Below are 14,926 nucleotides of genomic sequence, written 5' to 3'. Positions count from 1 at the left end.
AGTCTTTTGGGCCAGTCATTATAAAAAGGCCCTAATTTCGTGTGTTGTACATATCTACTTAAATGCAGGTGCTGACACTTTGATTTCCTGCAACATTAGTTTTAATCCCCTTCCCTGAAGTTTTTGGAAGTGGTCTTCTGTACCACCTCCCCTACACTTAGCAATGGCAAAAAGTGTGCTGTATTGGAGCATCTAATTGCTGCTCAAAAGGTAAAGTTGAGTTCAGTCTTGTGTAGTAGCCAACATTATAGCAGCTACTCTGTGAATATGATACATCAACTTGAAAATAATGGAGATAAAAGTTTTCTTTTAAACACACCCCCACAAAAAAGTTCACCTAATAAAAGTTATATGTGCTGTTACTTGGACACATTTGAGGTTGGCTGGATTTTTAGCTGTGTTTTCCAATTCAGGATGTTAGAGGAGTTCTGAATTTTTTTTAGGTATGAAAACGTAGGGGTAGCAGCAGTGTCCTTTGAATTATTTTTTTTTTTAAACCTTATGATAGCTAACCTCTTGTACGTTGAACTTTATTATGTAGTTTTGTCATATTCTGCTTCTTCGCTTTTCCTAAATCTTTCATAGGGGTGAACCCCAAACACTGAACCTCCTCCTGTGTGATACCTTTGACTTCAAATCTGATAAAGTATAGTTACATTTTAACTTCGAGTTGTAAGCTGCAGTTAGGAAATAAAACCCAATGAACTTCCCTCCAGCGATACGCTGTAGTTACTATAAGCTTCATTCACATCCGTTGGAGACTTTCAACCTTACCGATACCTTTTTTTTCCCTGTAATCAGACTTAATCTGGTCAGATTGATTCTGTAGGATACCTCTAGTTGTATTTGAAGTTCTAGGCAGCAGCTGCAATTTGAAATTTATTATTGCTTAGTATGTACCACTAAAAAACTTGAATACCTCAAATGAGTTTTCCTCTGCCTCCCACCCTCCCGGCTCTTTCCAAACACTCTGCCAGCTGAACTTAAATGGCAGTATCTTGTCCTAAAGCCTGGACACTCAAGTTAGTTTTCAGCTTAACTTTTTTTCCTCTGTTAAGGAGCTGGGCTGTTGGGTAGTGTGTTGGGGCGGGGGGAGATAGAACCTGGCGTGGTGAAGAATGAGGATGAGAAGTACAGACTGGGTTTGTATGTGTTTGCTCCAGGCACAGTGAGAAAGGAAGCCTCTAAACAGAACAGATTATATATCTGTGAATGTATGTTTCACTTGAGAAAGTGAGCTAAAATGTCAGCATACGCCAAGGTGGATTTCTGTCTGGCTGTTCTTTCAGTTTTATGGAGTAATATGGCAGGGTTTTGATTTCCTTAAAGTGCTTTTTGCAGTGGGTGTAACTGGGGAGGAGTTAAAAGGACAGCTGACCCACTCGCTTCCAAACCGGAGTGGATGTAAGGTTTTGCATGAGTTGATTTAAACTACTTCTCTTTTCTAAAGAAGGGGAAAAAAGAAGAAAAAAAAAAAAGTGAACAGTGCAGTTTATTCATGTAGGCAGGATGAAAGGCCATATATTTCTGCTGTGTGGAAAACAGTGTTTGCTTGCCCAAATTGTCTTAAGAGGAAAAAGTGATGCTCATTTGATGCACTGTACTGTCGAATGCACAAACTACAGAAAGCAGTTGACGTCTTTATTAAAGAGTTGCAATTTAGCAGGTAAAATGGAGAGTTAGAATTTTATCTGTCTTTAAACACTTTCCTTTATAACTGGTCAAGTCTTTAAATACTTGACTTGCTTTTTCAAGGAATTATGTAGTATGTTGCCAATTTATATATAAACATCAGCTTTCTTCCTATTTGCAAAAGTTAATCTAATTTTCCTGATTGTCCCCAAGTCCCACTTTTAAACTTCCTTTTACATCTTAAAATCTTCAGGATGTGGCTTTTTACCTTTAGATTGCACTTATTATGTGGGTCTTTTGTATTTTTGGAAACACTAATTAAGAAGTAGAACAAACTGTACATAAAAGAATTGATGATGAATTGAATGGTTCACACATCCCTAAAGGAAACTGGTACATTTGTGTTGCAGCAGAGCACTGATGAAGTCATGTTGGATGTACGGGTCTTTCTACATACCTGCAATTTTTCAGGCTATGACTTTTTAAAAAAAAAAAAAATTCCCCCCCATACAAACTAGATTATCAGGAGCGGTGGATTGCCACTGCACGTTGAGACTTGAGTTGTTAAAAGCAGTTAAAAGTGCTTGATCTGCCTCCAGGGTAAAATTAAAAATACTAAATTGCTTTTGCTGTAGTTTGGTGGTATAGAAGAACAAAAACAAACTCTGCTGCTTAGGCAAGTTGTGACAAGTATGCAAGTTGCATACAAACTTCTGTTGTGAAGGAATCTCCAGAAGTTCTCAAGGCTTTGTTAGGGAGACACAGCTGAAGTATTGTTTGTTTCTTTTTCTGACCACATCCTCATGCTAACCAAGCAGGGGAAAAAAAAAATCAACAAAAAATCAAAAAAGAAATAAAAGGACTAATATGAAAACTTTTGATTCAGAATGACTTGCATTTGAGAGTGATTGTATGTATGATTAATAAAGTATGTTCGTAATTAAAGTACAACTAAAACTACATAAAGAATGGATGTACATAAAATGCTGAGTGTGGGAAGCTAGACTTTATTTTGGTGCCAATTTTAATTTTTCTCTTTCATGGGGAAAAAATCATTAAGAATCATTAGCTTCTGAGCAGAACAGCAATTCTGAAGACACGTGTAACATACTCTTATCGTTATGACTTTTCAATGAAAAAAATCAGAATTCTAAAGCTTTTGGAAAATGTTGACATCTCCATTGAGTAAGTGTCTAAGGTTTGACTATGGTTTTTCTCATTTTCTTTTCAGTGTTCTATACTTCATTTGTCCGTACTGTGTTTGGAGACCTTTCTCCAATATTTGGCTACATACCAGCTGATTTCGTAGCTGTTTACATCTTTGTCTACTCTCACATCTCTAAGCACACGTTGGACTTGGGGGAAAATGTCTTGATGGATCCATCCTAACTGTGATATGCTAACGGCTCTCGTCGGTGGTTAACAATGGCTTCTAAGTGGTAAGACCTTTTTCACAATTCTGTCATAAATAAATTTACATGCATGGTTTTGGGTTTTTTTTTCCTTTTTGCTTAGGTCTTTGTTATCTATATTGTACTGTTAACACACTTTGAACTCTGACTTCAGATATCAGTTATCTGAATAGAAAGGTGTCTGTACTGTGTTAAATCAAATAAGAACATTTGATTTAACACGGTATAGTAACTGATTGTGGCCAAAAGTGAATGTCTAAGGAAAAGGTTAAGAACAGGGCAAGCAGCCTCCCACCTTCCAATCATCTGCAGCTCGGAGACTTCCTAAGCCAGATGTGGTTCCTATAAATTTAGTAATCCTCAAATTGTACATTTAGTAATTCTCTTGTATAATTTCTGTATGTTTAATAATTCTCTCAAGTTTTCTTTCATAAACTTCTGTGCTCAAAGCAAATCAGATTTCTTGGTGCTAATAGAGTCCTCCTTTACAATGTGCGGGTAGGTGTCTGAGCTCTGTCCTCTTGTGGATGAAGCCAGGTAATGCAGCTAATTAGCAAAGACAGTCACAATTCCTTATATAGATGCTCCTTTCTTTACTGCTCTTCATGTAAGGATTTTATCGGTGGTAAATAGATCCGTATTGCTGTCAAGCACAGGGCAATTGTTGTGGATAAAGCACTTCTGAGCTGATATGGATAGATCTAACTAATGCAACATCTAAACCATCCTTCAAAAATAATGCAATGTACTGCTTCCCTATAGTCAAGTAGTAAAGCTGATAGACTGGACTTCCTTTTGGCCTGTGAGAACAGAGAGTATATTGGCATGACAGGAGGAAAATATTCAAGTGCAGTTGTTTCTACCGTATTTGCTATGTGGATTTTCATATTCAAGACTTTCTATATTGTATATTCTATAATATTACTTTATAGAATGTAATAGAATATTATATGTTCTATTATTAACTAATTATCATTAGTAATTGGAATGTTACATATTCTATAATATTTTTAGCGTAGCTCTCGCTTTCCTTTGTTGTATTGTCCTATGTATTCTTTACAGGAGAAGTATACAATAAAACAGAATTCGAATGTATCATAAGTTCTGCCATTGGATCATCTCCAGTGTATCATATCCCTGTTGTTTGCCTCTGTCACTGGCTTTCATTTCTAGTTATAGAACATGCTGACTTGCTTCACTGTCGTTTGTTTGAATTTTATACCATAATTATTTTTGTTCTGATGTATGTATTCTTTCTCTCAAAAGATAATAAATTCATTGCTGCAGAAGTTTACCTTGAACGTCCATATCTTTCTGTTGCTCAAGGAAGGCAAATACATGTTTTAGCATTAGAGTAGGAATTCCAGATCAATCTTTTAAATGAAACAGAAAAATGGAGGCAGAGGGTTTGAGGACATTAGTATCATTTTTTTTACTGTAAGTTTTTCTCTTGTGGGTGCTTATCATGCTTTGGACAACTCTAGTTTTACCTCACTTTAAAAGGTTTTAACGATTATGTATGTTTCTACGTTTCTATATGTTTATATAGAAAACATGCTCCAGTGACAAACAGAGCGTTCAAGGTTGAATTGTGTAATTTCAATCAGGTAGTAGGTTTAAAAAAAAAAAAAATCCTTAGCATTGGCCCTTTTGCTTTTGTATCTATTGTCTGTCTTCAGTATTAAAAACCTATTGTGTTGTGTGTAGGCAATAAGCATGGGGTTTTTTTCACTTCAGCAAAAGGTAAATGCAAGTTGTCTTTCAGGGTGTATTTTCCTGTCAGAGAATGCAGAGAGAGTCTTATCTCAAGTGCTTTCCTTTAAAAATAGGTGTGAGAAGGAAAAATAATATATAGCTGGAAAAATGTGCCAGCTGCTATTCTTCTTCTGTATTACTAATTTACTCCCTGGAATCAGTTCCCTGATCAGCAGACCCAGTTGCTCAGGGCTTTATCCAGTCAGGTCTCGAAAAGTTCTCGTGGTGAAGACTCCGTGACCTCTCTGAAAAACTGTCTGGAGCATCAGTTATGCTAAGAATGCCTATTTCTGTCTGTAAATGCAATCGCTAAACAGTATTCAGAACAGTTAAATGTACCTGTTCATACATTACAAGTGTTTTTGCAGGTGTAGCACTTACGTTTGGTTAAGGTTTTTTTCCCAGCATAATTAAGAAAGTAAAGGACCATCAAGAGGAGAAAAGGTGTTGTGGTTTTTGTGGTGTTTTTTTTTTTTTTTTTTTTCCTTTTTTTCCCCTCCTTAAGTAATCATTTAGGATTAAAGCAGTACTTGGTACTCACTACCCTGCTCACTAGTTTCATTAGCTGGGTCTATATAAATTGTAAGATGGATATTGGGGAAATAAATGGAAACAAGTTATTTTTATTACAAAGTTTCTATTAAGATGTGTTTTGTATTTTATATAGTTCAGTGAGCTTCACCAACTTTTAATAGGGTTTTTTGTGGGCCTTTTTTTTCCCCCCTCCTGCTTCATTTGAACATTAGTTCTCATTCTGCTGCCTGACTAGAGGTATGTTTCTGCTGAAGAGCTTTGTAGACCATGCTTACTTGCAGTGACAAATGACTTGCAGAATGCCTCATGCTTGATGCCTCATGTTGTTCAAGCAATGTAGAGCATATGAGATACATCTGCAAGAAAACAGAAGATGAAAACGCTAATAGGGACATAGAAGAGCTGCTTAATCTGTGGAGTGGGAAAGCTGTGTGTGTCAGACTAGGGGGGAAAAAACTGTTGAACCTGTCTTGTAGGATTTCCCTTCCCCAGGATTCTGGGGATTTGTTTGTGCTGCTCATGTCTAGGTCCTCAGGGTGGTGTTTTTGTTTGTTTTTTTTTTCTTTGTGTTTGTTTTTTTTTTTTTTTTTTTTTTAGCATCATCCAACATTCATAAAATTCCCATTTTCAACCTTTTGTAAAGCTTTTTGTTTTTGAACTTACTTTCTGTCATGGAGAACAGCTAAGTACCTTTATTATGAATGATAAGTTTGATTAAGATTTCTTTATGACCATATATTTGTTTTAACGTAATCTGCTTGTGTATTAAACCTAATATACAAGGCACTATCAGTGGTGGTGTTTAACACTTAAAATGAAATACATTTGGCCTTCAAAGGGACTTGAACTGTTGTGGGTTTCTTTTAGAAGTCTGCTTATGCATCAGCAAGAAGATGGTGGAGAAAGAAACTCTTGTTTGCTAACTAACTTTGATCTGGGTTAACTTTGCACTATTACAGCTCTGAAATTTATTTATATACAGCTATCTGTATGCACATGTATCTTAAAATCTTATTTTTAACACTCTTTTTGGTCAGACAATTCTTTTACTATTGGTTGTGGAGATGCTGCTGTTCTCCATGTGCAGTCAGCAACTGTTTGCTTGAAAATAATTCGCTTGGAGAGGTGCTTAATTTAAAAGAAACAGCAACTTTTTTATAAAGGTGTAGAGTAACTGCACAAGTTACAGTAAAGACTCTGTATTACAGCTTAAATCTATCATATATAATGGAATGGGAACCAGAAGTCTTTTAGGAACTGGAAAACACCTACCCCTTGGGTAGTAGCTAATGAAAACACTGTATGTCTTTATACAAATCAAGTACTTTACTTCAAAGATGGGGAGACAGTGATAGGTGGTTTTTCAGAGGTTTGGGTAAAGCATAAGTGATGCAGCTACTTCTGATACCTCCTCCATAGTTGCAGAGCTTTCATGTGGAAACTCTCTGTGAGTTCTCCTCCCTTGTGCTTCTGCCCAGCATGGCTTAACACATCCTGCCTCGCTTGGCCCAGGGCACTTTGCACCTACAGTACACCACTGATCGTGAAGTTCTCACTTCTGCTGTCCTCCTTAGCTCCTCCTCAGTAAGTCTCTCTGACTCAGAAATGGCTTAGGAAGTGCAGCAAGGCTCACTTCTGATGCAGACAATACAGTAACAACAACAACAAGTCCCTGATCCTTTGATTTGAGGCATACCTTAAAGGATATAAGGATTCAGGCTAAAATGTACAGCAGAGTCCAGGAAGAAATAAGAGTGTTGTGTGAGGAAAGGAGCCCTCTCTCTTTATGGTCTACTTAGCTAATATTCTTAATTTTAACCATATTTCATTGGATCTTCTGTGTGAATGATGAAACATAATCCCAGTGTGGACAAAATGAGAGTCTTGACACCTCTGTGTGTTTCCATTTGTAGTTGGCTTGAAACAACCATACTATAAGCTGACCTGTGTGTGTTAAAATGTGTATGTTACATTCACTTTAGAGAATTTTTTCTTCCTGTTTAATGCACATTAACTTGAAAAGAATGGATGTTTTTGAAAATTAGTTACTAAGAAATGGAAAGCAGTAAAGCTCGTTTTGTGGTGTCTTTCTTAAGGAGGAAGTAATTCCAGCCTCTGAAACTTTTTTTAAAAAGAATCCTCCTGTCTTTCACTGTGACAATTAGGAGTCTTTTATTATTAGTCTATTTAAAAAGCCACAACTGAGGAAGGGACACAGGTCGTCTTTGGTCTTTCTATTCTAATCAGATGACTGGAGCATCTATTTTTCTTTAAATAAAGGAATCCTTGCCTTCCTGGGTGACCATGTTCAACTATGTCCTTAAACTTCAGTGGTTGCCTCTTCTGCTCTTCAAAGGCAGGGTTTTTTCTTGTCCCTTCCGATAGGAACAAGCTTAACCTCTCCTTCAGATAGGTGTAATACAGCAAGTCTCTTCCAAATCCAAATAAGGAATTTTTTCTTAAATCCTTTCACAATACATGCTAATCTCACATAGGCTTCTTCTGGTGTTAGAATAATCCTTTTTAATCTGATGATGCATGTTAGTTAAATGCATGCTATCACTATTTTGTCTTAATCTGTATTTTTCAAGTTATCACTTATGATGTCTGTTTGTTCTATAGATCCATCTTAATTTGTGGTACTTGGGAAAAACTAATACATCAAGGTGCTCTTTGAGCTTTTCTGTTGCCCCCAGGTCACTGTCAGAATGCCTGAGCAGTGGAGCCTCTGTGAAGGAGCAGTACCTTTGCCTTGATTGCTGTCTTTTAAGGAAGGTCTGTTCACCCAGCTTCTGAAGCTGCACAGTTAGTGTGCCATGTATTGTTTCTGGCTTTGGGTTGTTACGGTTTGGGGGTTTTTTTGTTTGTTTGTTTTTTTTTTTTTTTTTAATTTGTGGTGGTCTTGTTTAGCTCTCTGCAATTTCATAAGCTTTACTGTGATAATACGACTAATTTTGGCGAGCAAACCTGCATGGGTGTGCATAAGCATAGAAGTGTTCCATACAGGATAAAAATGGAAGCTTTCTCTTGGGTGGCTCAACAATTTGTTGGTTTAGGTTCCTTCATCTTCCCACGTATTTGTTTAGTTAGTGACTTTGTACTGAGAACTATTTATTCTAGCAGTGCATTTAGCAACTGTGTTTTCTTATTTGCTAATAAAAAATGCTGGGTTTTAAACTTATTTCCATTTTTTTTCCTCCCCTGCTTACTAGAAACATTTCTGGACCTTAATGTAGTACCTAAATTAGTTGGACCTCTGTTTCATCTCAAGTATATTGTAGCTTTTCAAATAGGAAGAGTAAATGAGATTTCATCTAACATCTTACACTGAAAGTTAGTATTTCCTTGCCTGTGCTCAAAACCCTGAAACCAAAACCTTGCCAAACAAACCTAAATTACATCCATTCTCTTTTCTTTCTAGAAATTATAAAAGTGCAAATTCCCTGCCTTTTTTCTTTTTTCCTTTTAGAAATGAATATAGTCACTTAAAATACTTTAGTTCTGCTATATGTGAACGTCTATAGCATTGAAAGGATAGCTCTGTTTTCTGTTAAATGTGAATGACATTTTACGAATGTTTATGTACTAAAGCTACAATACCAGGTTTCCCATAGGCCCACATGGAGCTCCACTGGGAGCATCCTCTGCTGCGTCTGATGGTCTGGTTGTTGTTTCTGATTTTCTTTTGTTTTTTTTTTTTTTTTCTCCTTAAGAAAGGAGACAATTGAATGTTAATTAAAAAAACTTGTTCAATGGAAAATATCCATAAACGTTCTATGTCTGCATACAGAAAAACCTTTACTCTCTTTTAGGGTTACAAAATTTACATAAAAGATTTGCTCTAAATTAATAGCTGGTATTCACGTGATGTATTACTGTCGTAAACCATACTCAGATTATGTACTATCTGATAAGCAAGTTCCTTAAGTATCTTCCTTTTCCACTGCCTTGAATTTAATATAATCATTACATGTCCCTAATCGGTAAGGAAGGCATCTTGATCTGAGCAGGAGTGAATTTGTTTTCCTTTAATACAGGTGCCAATCTTTCTGTAAGCCATAAAATGTTGAAAACTTCAGCCCAGAGTACCTAGTATAACTACATTTATTGTAAGAACTGATAGATGGGCTGTTTTCTATTTAAGCCAAATTACGTAGTTATGGCAGCAGCATTTATTCTTTCTGGTTATGTTCAGATTATCAAGTGGAAATGCATTCAAGTTATTAAGTAGAAAGAAGGGGCAAAGACATCTATATTTTGCAGAAGAATTGGCGTGCTGTTGCTTAACACTGAAGGAAGTTTTTCACTTAGGATTTGAAGGGGAAGACTACTACTATTTTAAAATCTAAGCTTATATATTTCCACTAGAAAAATCTTGTAACGTTTTAGAAATTACTGTTTCTGTCTCTGAGATAGAAGAGGTGAGAAGGGAGAAGTTTTAAAATTATTGCCCCAACATATCTGTGGGCAAATATTATATCTATGACATGTTATCTAACTTTTTTCTGATAACATTGTTAAGAAAATAGATAGTTTTAGCTACCTCTATCCTCTAGCTAAGAGTAACCTTCTGAAGTCCCACAGATAGCATCTGTGTGAGAAATAATTTATGTTCAGCAACTTGATTTATCTACCCTTGTTGCTGAACAAAGATGTAACTTAAGAAAATGAAGCTCTTATTTCTTCTATGACTGATTTTAATATTAGCCTATGAATCTTGTTCTCTAGTCCTACATCCTTCTTTGGCACTGTGGTTTTGCTATGAGAAAGATCATGCTATGAAATTTTACGTAGGAGGACTATATATTATATGGGGTTTAAAAATACATTGCTCCTCAGCTAACGTAAATCTTGTAATACAAATATATTTTACTATAACACTATATTATATATAGTGTTTCATAGTTTTAGTAGTATGGTCTGTATAACACAGCACAGAGGATGTATGCCTAAACCAGTAGAGACTTGAGCACATCAGTCCATGCGAATGGACTTGTGAATTTACCCACTCAGGTTTTTTTACTAGGTCGAGTATTAATTTCTACTTTCTGTTTTGCAGTGTAGATAAACTTTGTGACCATCTTTCAAAAACTGTCCATTTTTCAAGGGAAGAACTAAGATTAGAGTGGATGAATTCTATGTAAACCAAGACAGACCCTATATTTAATCTAGATGTCCAGAGGATTTTCATTGGTATTAGAAACTGAGCTTGTCCTGTGTACTGTGAACTCAGTAAGCCTGCTTTTTTTAAATAATAGAAGCTATGTAGAAGAGTCACAATGAAAAAAGGATAATGATAGTTTCCACAGGTCAGTAACATTTTAAACATACCTTCCTTGTATAAAATTTTAAGTAGTAAACTAAGATTAGATCAGGCTTGGCAAGGGAAGCAAGATAAACTAGTGGTGTGTACACTTTTGGGATTTGAGTGAAGGTTATTTTGAACAATAAACTGTAGATTCTTTCCCTGGCCATTTGACTTTTTTTATGCTTTGGGCGTGACTTCAAAAGTTGGCCATTCAGTCACGAGGAAATTCTTCTACAGATGTGTACTTTCATGTAGCACTAGCGAAAATTCTAACAGAAACAGTGACAATGGCTGTGAAAATAGCCATCAACCAAATAGTAAAAATATTTGTTTAAGAAATGTTTGTTGAACCACTTTTGTTCTTAAGAAATTCTGGACATGTATGTGTGTGCTTGGTCTCTGGTTATCACTTATGTCTATGTTCTGGCTTTTCAATAAGCAAACCTACATTAACGGTTGGCAACTCTGTTCCTTGTATTTCTGCTAAGCACTTAAAAAGCTTTCGGTAAAGCTTTTCAGCTTTCAATTCCTTAGAGTTCCAATTTCATAGCAGTGTTGCCATTGGTGGTCTGACTTGTCTTTTAAATGTTGAGTTTTTTAATGTCCTTTGCATAGAAATATCAACATCATGCTTGTCATCATTCATTTTGATCCTTTTATAAGGGAAAATATCCAGCCACTTCTGTTGTTACGGGATTGTGTAATGACATCTTCTCCTGGTGTTCCTACTTGCATGGGAATGGGTATGATTCAGAGTATGTACTACTCTGGGATTTGCTTTGAAATGCAAGTTCTTATTTGAAGAAAATCTGCCAGTAGAAGAAATTCGTAGGTTTGGAAGATCTTGTGTGATATGTCAGTACTTGGAACAAGCATGAGGTTAGCAACAGGAAGCCCAGATCCTTATCCTGATTTAAGATTGTAGAAGCTATGGGATAAGACAATACCTTGATCTTCTCAGGAACTCCTAATGAGTTCAGGAAAGCATTGTATTCTTGCATGCGACTTCAAGATAAGAACAGTTATTACCTAATACATAAACAGTAAAAACTTTGGGGCTTTTTTATTAAACGGGATAATACTGCATTCAGCCAGTGAACCTAACAGTTGTATTTTATGTTCAGCTTCTGTTTTGATATATTTTGCCAGTATTTTATTTCTACTTGTATTTCACTTCTACTAATGCTAAATAATTAAAACCAAGCTCTTAAAAACCCCAAACACTCCAGAAATCCCCAGCCTTCCAAACAAAAAGCCCCACAACTCGCTCAAAAAACCTACCCCCCCATACAAGCACATATAGCTTAAGTGACTGATAGGAACCTGAAACTTTACCAAAAGTCGACAGTTTGTTACTTTCGTTTCTCAAGAAACAGAAAGCTAGACTTTCTTTCTTTCAGAAAAGCATGGGGACAACTGAAACTATTTGCTTGCTTACATTAAAAAACCAACAATAAAGCCAAACTATAGAAAGATTAAATGGCTTAGGTTTAAAGTATTTTTTGTGCAAAATAATAGCTACAACAAGTTTACACTGATATAGTTTATTGCAAGATTGTACATTGCTTTGTCCCTGCTTATACTGGTCCTTGGGTTTTTTGCTGTGAAATTACATTAATTGAAATGGACCAAGGAAACAATTAATGCTAAGTAGCTTGGGAATTAACTGGTAAAGTATAATTTTAAATTATATGAAGGATAGCCCCTTATCTTAAATATCTTTTAATATTTTTAAACTTTCTGACATGCAAAGTTCATTCCTTTAAATACTTCAGGTTCTTACAAGTGGTTAGTCCTAACTGCCAAAAGGTGAGATGACACCACAATACGACACAAAAACTGTTTTCTCCCTATGCATACGCTTTTTGAGGTTGTGTTGTCTGTTTAGTTTCTGTATTTAAAGAAAAAAGAAATCTATACATATGTGACTATGTTAAGTTACAGTTCTAAAGCAAAAAGGTTTGTCATTTGAAGAAGTGTAGCATATACAGAGAAAGAAATGGGGTTTGTCTTCCCTACCCCTACAGTCTTTTGTGTGAAATTATGACAATGTCCTGCTAATTGGCTAACAAGTATAATGTAGCTGTCCAGTACCCAGTACCTCTTGTGAGTTTAATGCAGAGTCAATTTAATGTGAGTTAGTTTAATGTGAGTTAATTTAAACTTCCAGGCTAGACTGCAGGTTCAATTTCTAACTACTGTTTTGTTCTGCTTTCAGTTATGTATCTCTGATCTTCACTTTTTTGGGGGAAGAGCAGATTATTTTCATTGGGATAAGACAAATTCTTACAAATTAGGCTTCTATTCTGAGATGCAAGAAGGAAAAACTTCCTGTACTTGTTTTTTTTTTTTTTCCTGAATACTTGGGTGCTGTTGTAGTTGCTCTATTTCCTTAGCAGATTCACTCCCCCTTGAAATAGTGATGTCAGGTTTAAATTAGCAAGTTGGAGAAAATAGTAACGATGCTTATTTGGTGCACGCTAATGCTATGTCCGTTATGGGCTCAGGGATGCATAGTTAAAATCCTTGAGCTCAAGGAATATTAACATTTCTTGAAGAGCTGCAAACTGAGGTAGAGACCACTTTGCATAACGGACCAGGACCACTCACTCTTTCTAAAGACAGAATTTGCATCCTCAGTATACTACTGGGTCTTTGCTGTTGAAACCGGTATGGCAGAACCTCCAGTGCCAGTGTCGCAGCAGGACAGATAGTTTTGCTTTTGGTTTTTTATGTTGTTTTGTCCTACCAACGTGGTCACGTTGCTCAGAAGTTGGGAGGAAGCAAGGCTTCTATGTGCCGACAGGAGACGTGCCACACCATCGCAGTGCCACCGAAGGGGAGGTTGTGCTTCAATGCCAGAAGGTTTGCAGTGCACGGTTCCACCTTGCTGGCACAGGAACGCCTCCAGCTGCCTTCTCTGCCAGCGTGGTTGTACCGCTCAGCCGTTCTGACACCCTAGTTACGGCTAAGAGTTTTGGAAAACATGTTACCACCATGCCAACAAAGCTGCCCTGAACTGTTGACTCCTGCCAGTGTTGGAGGAGCCCGTGAAGCCACACGCAGTTCCCCTCCTCCGTGTGGCAGGGCAGTCTGTGTGGCACTGACAAACAAATCCAGGTTAAAACCAGCCCGCTTTCGAGGTCAGCGTTACCGCCTGGCCTGGCTTGACGTGGCTGACGGTGCGATGGGGAGGAGGAGGAGGAGGGCTGCGGGGGGTGGCGCCGCGCCGAGGTGGTGAGCCCAGTCCGCTGCGCCTCGCAGCCTGCCCTTTCAGAACCTTCGTATTCCCTTAGCGGCACAGTAATCCCGTTGAGGCCAAAGGGCACCGCTCTTCCTCCCAGCCTCCAAAAACCCCAGGACCTGTCTTACCAGCTTACGTGTTAGATATAAAGGAAGTCTTGTGTCCTCTCTGCGACAGCAGGTAGGACTGCGGTGGCCTTTCTCTAGCAGGGTGGGATAGTTTTAAAAACATTCTGTGTTACAAAACTGAAGGTTTGGAATGTATGCTTGTTCATGAAGAGACCTGTCAAATAATGCATGTTTATGGTAGGCTATAGGACATCTAGGCTCTCTTCTAAAATTATACTTCCCAGTATGTTGTCTGTTTCATAGTTGTCTTTTACTGTTGTTATTGCTAATTCTAAAAAGTCTCTAGACATGTGAACTCAAGGGACTTGCAAGTAGTCTTCTCTCACACAGATCTATCTATCATTGATTGTGTTCTGTTTTTTCAGCATTTCTCATTGTTAGGATGTTCCTGCACCAGCAGGTTTACCTGCTTCAACAGAATTCTGGTGTAGCTGCTCTTTCCGTGCACCCCACCAAACAGCTTTGCTCTATGTGTCCTGAAAGGTCTAATCCAAACAGACAGTGCTCTGACAAGTGCTGCTACCCTCTCATCACTCACTGGGTCTCTCTGTGGTACTTCTGCATGTTTCATGATCTGTTCATATTCCCTTCTGATGTGAAGGCCTGCTGATGTGGATTCCTGTTAGCAGGGATGTGGAGCTCGGATGTTACCTTCTTGCTGTTTGTATCACTGGCTGTGGAATTGCGACAGGGGGAGCCTGAATGTCCTCAGCAAGCACTTCAGTGCAAAACCAGAGTCGTCCTTTCAGTGTAACAAGTGGAATACACATGGAAAGGCATCAAAGGACTCACTGTAATACAAACAATAATTCTATATAAGCTTGAGTCTCCCATTTTTTTTTTATTTAGAGGTTCCAGAATAAGAAAGTGTTAAAACTTATGAAATAAGGCTTTTATGAGCCCATTTTGGTTT

At 37.3% G+C, this 14,926-nt stretch overlaps 1 protein-coding gene across 1 annotated transcript in view; it reads left to right on the top strand.

Moving 5' to 3' along the window:
- FRYL (FRY like transcription coactivator) overlaps positions 1 to 14,926 on the top strand; it is a 178,006-nt gene that overhangs the window by 11,630 nt on the left and 151,450 nt on the right. The window contains exon 2 of the mRNA XM_075500035.1: positions 2,864 to 3,071. The gene's annotated coding sequence lies outside the window, so the exon portion shown is untranslated. The remainder of the gene's footprint in view (positions 1 to 2,863; positions 3,072 to 14,926) is intronic.

The sequence above is a fragment of the Mycteria americana genome, chromosome 4, assembly GCF_035582795.1.
Source record: "Mycteria americana isolate JAX WOST 10 ecotype Jacksonville Zoo and Gardens chromosome 4, USCA_MyAme_1.0, whole genome shotgun sequence".
Taxonomy (NCBI): Eukaryota; Metazoa; Chordata; class Aves; order Ciconiiformes; family Ciconiidae; genus Mycteria; species Mycteria americana.
The sequence above is the reverse complement of the archived record's forward strand: the minus strand, read 5'-3'. Positions and strand labels throughout refer to the sequence as shown.